Source organism: Bison bison, unplaced genomic scaffold (genome assembly GCF_000754665.1).
Source record: "Bison bison bison isolate TAMUID 2011002044 unplaced genomic scaffold, Bison_UMD1.0 scf7180017864503, whole genome shotgun sequence".
Classification (NCBI taxonomy): domain Eukaryota; kingdom Metazoa; phylum Chordata; class Mammalia; order Artiodactyla; family Bovidae; genus Bison; species Bison bison.
In genome coordinates, this window is record NW_011495061.1 from 3,274,484 (window position 1) to 3,281,569 (window position 7,086).

The 7,086-nt window shown below is 56.3% G+C and overlaps 1 protein-coding gene across 1 annotated transcript in view; it reads right to left on the bottom strand.

Moving 5' to 3' along the window:
• DPP6 (dipeptidyl-peptidase 6) overlaps positions 1–7,086 on the bottom strand; it is a 281,581-nt gene that overhangs the window by 9,906 nt on the left and 264,589 nt on the right.

Below are 7,086 nucleotides of genomic sequence, written 5' to 3' on the forward strand. Positions count from 1 at the left end.
CCCTGTGGTCCTCAGGGCCCCTCATTTCCCCCACGAAGTGGCTGGAATCGTCCTGGTTTCTGGACCCTCGTTCAGCAGCAGGAGTCCCGCCAGGAGTCTATCTGCTGCTTCTGTCCACTTGCCGCCACTGCGAGGCCTCCCTCCCCTGCTTCCCATCACCCCTTTCCGGGTATCGCCCAGCGGTTATTTTCTTGTCTGCTGGCTGGAGCTGCCCTGTCACTTCTGACCGCCCTTCTCAGTCTGGGGGACTCAAACTCCCGAGCCTGGGCCCCAAGAGTGCACGGTCCTTCTCCAGTCGGCTCTCCAAGGGTCCCAAGCCCTGGACCCGGCCAGCCCTTCATGGTTAGAGCAGCGCTTCTACGGTGATGTCGGAAGCCCACGGACCCCCAGTTCCTGGGGCTGGGCGGGCCGGCCCAGAGTGGAGCAGCAACTGCTCTGACTTCTTGCCATGATACAAATTCAGGCGACTTCTGTGCCCTTGGTACAGTCAGCCCTCTGCGTTCATGGGTTTCACATGCACAGATTCAACCAAATGCTTATTGAAAATATTAAGGAAGAAACCCAGAGAGTTCCAAAAAGCAAAACTTGAATTTGCCACACTCTGACAACTATCTGTACAGCATTTACATTGTATTGAAAACCCCTCCCTCCAAAAAAATCCCCAGAAAAATTCAGGAATCCAGGGGGAACAGAGATAACACAGTAAACAGAGAAAAACCATCACTAACATATCTAGAAAGAGAAGAAATACTGAACCAATAAGACAAGACTTTGCTCTTGGGTGAAGAGAGAAGGTTACGGATTTTGAAGTGTCATGCCTGCCAATGAACATTAAGAGAAAGGCTGGAAAATAGGAGATAAAGGGATGTTTAGAATAAACCCAGAAGCACCAAAACCAGCACAATAGAAGCTCCAGAAAGAAACAACAGAGAAAGGAGAAGTCAGTGGCACACTGCGGTGAAAACTTTCTGAGGACGAGGACAAAGAACAATTAATCTCCAGGCTGAAAAGTCCCACACCAAGAGTGGACGTCTCAGCATGCCAAGAGCGAAGAGGTCTTTCTCCCGGAAGGGAGCAATGGGCCGTCTACAAGGATTAAAACAGGAAGATCAGCAGACGCTTCTCACTAGCAACCCCGGAGGGTGGACGATTCCAGGGCCTTCTAGACAGAGATTACTATCTGCAGATTTTACATCTAGATAAGCAATAACCTCAAATGTGGGAATAGAATAAAGACATTTTGTAATGTTTTCTAGATTCACGAAGGACAAAGTAAATAAAAAGGGGGATATATATCCGTCATTCTTTGGCACGAGACCCAGGGTGCGTGCAAAGCACGTGACCTGGGGAGGGTGTGACAGGGCAACCAGGGTGACCCTGCAGACACCTGGTCCAGGTGGAGCAGGAGAAGGGGCTGCAGCTTGAGAGAAGAATGTGGGAATGGACGCTATTAGCAGGTGTGGTGAACTGATGCTTTCAAACTGTGGTGCTGGAGAAGACCCTTGAAACCAGTCAATCCTAAAGGAAATCAACCTTGAACATTCACTGGAAGGACAGATGCTGAAGCTCCAATACTTTGGCCACCTGATGCGAAGAGCCGACTCATTGGAAAAGACCCTGATGCCAGGAAAGATGGAAGGCAGGAGGAGAAGGGGACGACAGAGGATGAGATAGCTGAATGGCATCACTGACTCAATGGACATGAGTTTGGGTGAACTCCAGGAGATGGTGAAGGTATCCAAGTGAAAGACAAAGCTACAGTCCAGGAAAAATTAAATGATGCGGCAGAAAGTAGGGCGTGAGAGCCCATGGGGTCTGCAGTCAGCACCATTTACGCAGTGATCCTGCACCTCCGACGGCTGATCTAACCAGGCAGCTGATGGTTGCACTCCTGGGAGAATGATGTTACTGAACAGCTACTCCTCACCTGTAACGATCGGAAGTCAAGTCATGAGCAATCGTGACGTGATGACAGCCGTGTTCAGAAAGGTGGAAGCAAACGCTTGATGAAGGCGGTGAGGGGTCGAGGGTGGCTGCCTCTGCGAAGCAGGGCTGGTGGGAGGGGCGGGGGAAGGGCAAGGGAACTGGTGTGGTTTATTCATGCATTTGTTATGGGTCAAATTCTGCAAAATACATTGGATTTCTAACCCCGCAAACCTCCGTGTGGGACCACAGCTGTCAATAGGGCCACTGCCGATGTAATGAGTAGGTCAAGATGAGGCCACACTAGAGTGGCGTCCTTCTAAGAGGAGAAGGGGCACAGAGACCTCGGGAGGACACAGCCCGTGAAGACACAGGATCGCAGGGATGGATCTACAAGCTGAAGGTTGCCAGCCTCCTCGGGAGCCGGAAGAGCAGGGGGGACCCTCCGAGGCAGGCGTTAGCCCACACCCGATCCCGGTTTCCAGCCCTAGGAGACGCAACACTTAACACCTGGGCTTGTTTAAAACATGATGCAGGTGCCATAGGCAGCCTGGCAGACTTCAGGTCTCACACACACACACACACACACACACACACACACACAGCCTTGGTCGACCTGCGAAGCACGGTGGCCACACCCACACAATGGAACCACTGAAGACACCTCTCCAAGTTTCTGAATTCTCTCCTCGTGATCCCAATCCCTGATACACTGACGGGGCTCGAGGACCGTCTGGTGAAAGGGCCCACCCGGTCCCAGTGGGGTTCTGCCGCACAGCCGGATGTCCAGACCACAGGGGCTGGAACCGTGTCTGCGGAGACCATGGTGTCCACCCCAAGGGGCCTTGGTGCTGGGGTCTTGGCTCCACTCCAGTTCATAAACTATCTCGGACTTTTGCTCGCAGACCTGTGTGCACATCCACAGGCAGCCTCCGATCTCTGGTGGCCGGCCCTGCAGCGGCTTTACCTGGAGGGTCACTTCCTGAGCTGGAACCACGCGTCACGGTCACGACCCTCACCTGTGAAGTGCTTGGGAGGCTTCTGGGGAAAACAGTGTTTTCAGATATCAAATATTTTTATGATCTTGCTGCTACGTGTGCTCAGTTGCTCAGTTGTGTCCGACTCTGCGACCCCATGGACTGTAGCCCGCCAGCCTCCTCCGATCGTGGCATTCTCCAGGCAAGAAAACTGGAGTGGGCTGTCATTTCCTTCTCCAGGGGATCTTCCCCACCTGGGGACTGGACGCGTGTCTCTCGCGTCTTCTGCACTGGCAGGCAGACACCTTACCACTGCACCATGACTAGGTCCACTACCTACCAGCAGTTCCACGTGCTGGCCCTTTCCGGGGCAGCAGTGGAGCCTCCCGATGGGGGAGCGTGGTGTGGGCTCTGGGAGCACGTCTCGCCTCCCGGACGCTCTCAGCTGCAGTGCAGGGCAGGGCGTCCGTCTCGAGGGAGCAGGCGCAGCGCTCAGCTCCACCCTGGGGTCTGCAGAGGCCCCGTGTGAGCAGGGAGAGACTCTGGCCTCCAGAGCACGTCTGGGGGCGGCGGGCTGACACCCTGGAGCGGCAGTGCTCTCACCTTCCAGCCTTCCCCATGCCGCGCCATCTCAGTGGGCGGGGTGGGGCCCCTGCTGGCCCCCGTCAGCCTGGCAGAGATGCTCAGGGTCCAGATGCCCCTGGAAGCCAATTCCTCCCTCTGTCTGTCCCTCTGACCCCCGCGGTCGGAGGGCTCTGCCCCACTGTCTCCAGCCTGCGTTCTGCACAAACACGCCTCCTGCACGTCCGAGCGTGTGCAGGCACCGCTCCCGGGGACCCACGCTGACACAGGGGTCATGGATCACAGACCGCTCCCGGGGACCCACGCTGACACAGGGGTCATGGACCACAGAGCTGGCCCCAGCACTTTTGGAGCTGGGGAACCTCACAGCCAGAGACTGGACGAGACATGAACGCGCGGCCGGCGGGAGAGATGTGTCACTAAGATTGTCCTTCCCCGCATGTGAACGTTGGGAGGGACGCGGGACGCATGGCCCAGCCCACTTCCCTGATGTGCCACGTCCGTCTCCCTGTTCCTCATCATCTCGCAGAGTTTGCCCAAGTTCATGTCCATTGAATCGGTGATGCTATCTAACCATCTCATCCCCTCACTCCTTTCCCCTTTTGCCCTCAATTTTCCCAGCATCAGGGTTTGTTCCAATGAGTCAGCTCTTTGCATCACGTGGCCGAAATACTGGGGCTTCAGGTTCAGCATCAGTCCTTCCAATGGATATTTAGGACTGATCTCCTATAGGATGGACTGGTTGGATCTCCTTGTAGTCCAAGGGACTCTCAAGAGCCTTCTGCAGCACCACAGTTCGGAAGCATCAATTACTCTAGCACTCAGCCTTCTTTATGGTCCAACTCTCCTATCTGTACATGACTACTGGAAAAACCATAGCTTTGACTATACAGACCTTTGTTGGCAAAGTGATGTCTCTGCTTTTTAATATGCTGTCTGGATTTGTCATGGCTTCCGGTTATTCCTCTCTCCTTAAAGCTCCCTATTTGAATGTTTCCTGCCAAGACTCCCGAAAACTCGCTACACTGCTACCAGGATCTCGGTTCCGAAGATGAAGGTGACTTTGCCACCTCCTGGCTGAAACCCTCTGTGGGGACGCTGCTGCTTGGAGAGCAGGCAGCAGCTCGGAGGACGGGAGGGGAGGCGCCCAGTCCAGCCGCCCACCCCTCCCCGCGTCCCCAGCCTTCACGCGGCATGGTATTTACAGTAGGGGGGCCTGAAGTGCCTGCACCCCTGCCTCACCTCAACCTTCGCTCACGGTATTTTCCTTGTGGAACATGCACCTCTCATTTCCCGCAGACACGTCCTTATTTATTAATCCTCTGAGGTGAGGTCCTGGCCGGAAGCCATCTCCTTGCAGGAGCCCCTCCGGGCAAGGCTGTGCTTCCCCCGTGATGCCCCGAATGCCTGTTCACATGGCCGGCTCCTCCTCCATCGAAGGGGAGACCCGCTGGGCTCCCAGACCAGGGGTGGGGAGCCCCGGGGAGTGAGAGTCGGGGGCTGGCCTCATGGTTTCTTAAACTGAGAAAACCGGGCTATGTCTTTCTAATGAGAATACAGACCCAGATCCTAAGAGAGCTGAGTAAATTTTCCAAGGCTCCAGGCATGTGGGGAGCAGCCTCCCGAGGTCCGTGTGGCTGGCATGGCTTATGCTCCTGACCCCAGAAGCCTCAGTGGCTTAAGAGTTGGCCAATTTTTCTATTTTACTATTATTTTCCTGGAACTGGTTCTGTTCTGTTTTTGAACAGATGGCTGATCAATCCCTTATTTTTGGAAACACCGTGGGTGTGAAACAGCCATGCACCCTCTGTCTGTGCTCAGAGCGGGGCAGTCAGGCTAGCCACGCCGGCCGGCGGGGTGCATGAAGGACGCCGCGTCCTCCGCCGGGGCCTCTGGGCTTTGAGGGGGTGGTCAGACCAGGGAAGGTGAGGGTAGGGGGCAGTGGCAGGGGGGGAAGGACAAGAAAAGGGGGGCTTGGGGAGGGGGCTCTGCCGTGACCTGGTCACACCCGTCGTCCCTCCAGGCCCCACTGGGGCCTCGCGCTTCTCCCCAGGAGAGGCTGCAGCATCGGTGTCCACTGGGCGCCACCTGCTCCTCCTCCCCCTGCTGGCTGAGCTGTCACTCGCCCTCCCTTCTCTGCCCAGCCCTCTGGGTCTCAGGAATGGGGCAGGGGCTGCCCCACTGCTCTCGTGGGTTATTGGTTCTGGGCTCCTGGGGAGGCTCCTCCCTTCCCTTCTGAAGGCTTCTGTAAGTGGATCAAGGTGCTGAAGGCAGGTGCTCTGGCAGCCATCCTGTGAGCATGAGGAGCAGAGGCTCAGCGGTGCTCCGTGCCTGGCTGAGATGAGAGCTGGAGGGAGCCAGGCCTGAGGCAGACCCTCACCTCTGGGTCTCCAGCCAACAGACCTGATGCCTGACGCCCGTCTGGACTCCAGAGCCAATACAGGGCTGTGTCTGTAAAGCACCTTTGATGCTGCATGTGTGTTTGTGTGTGCTGTTGAGTTTCAAGCAAAAGTATGGTGACAGATGCGCCTTCCCAGACTCTCGGGTCCTCGGCCGTCTCTCTCACCCCTATGTTCTGCCTCTAGCACGTGTAGGTCCGGCCGCATGGCCTGTCTCTCCGCCAGCTCACAACTCCTTTGAGGAAAGGGTGCCATTCACTCACTCACTCGAGGTTTCATCCACTTAATACTTACTTACTGAGCACGTATCACATGTACGTGCACATCACATGTATGCACGTCACGTGACATCAATCTTTCTAAACACAAGAGAGAAAACGTTCTGAACAGTCAGTAGAGTGAAATCTCCTAAACCTCAGAGCGCAGTTGTGACGGCTCATGGGCCGGGACGTCACGCTGTCTTATGGCCCTTCAGTCAGCGACACTGATCCACCTGGGCACTGTATCGCACTCTCCAAGGCCCAGGGTCCAGCACCGTGCACCCGGATCTCAAGGAGGACGACCGCCGTGCCCGTGCCACTCCCGTCCCTGCAGCACCCGAGTCCGTGCGTCTCACGCCTCTCCCATGTGAAGTCTGCCGCGTGTGCAGTAAACTCGGAAGACCCAACCTTGGCCAATGCGCCCGCAGGCCAGTGAGCGGCATAGGTCCCTGACGGCTCTCATTCCGGGGCGACGATAACATCCAGTCAACACCTCTGCTCCTCGGCCCCTTCTGTCCCTGGAGAGTCTACTAGCCCTGCCTCCGTGAGCAGGACGTGAGAGAGCCATAAAACATGCGGAGTGGGGCTTCCAATCTGCCTGCTGCACTCCTTTCTCAGGAAGGAGGTGACTGGCTACATGGCTCACCTTCTCTCTCCCTCTCCCTGCCCTCCCCCCATGATCAGTGGCCAAGGTCCGTGACCACAGCACCGGGAACCCACAAAGACCCACATCACGGTCTCTGCACCTTGTTGCAATCAGCAAAGCAGAAAGGCCACCAGCCGTGCAGCGACTAGGACCCTGGTCTTTGGGAGCATATGGCTGGCAGGAATTCACTGGGGAATCACCAGAGACTTCTGGGGGTGCCAGCAAAGCGCAGGCAGAATGTGTGCACCACCAGGAAACAAGACCACGATGCAACCCGGGTAGAGATGCGACCCCCCAAC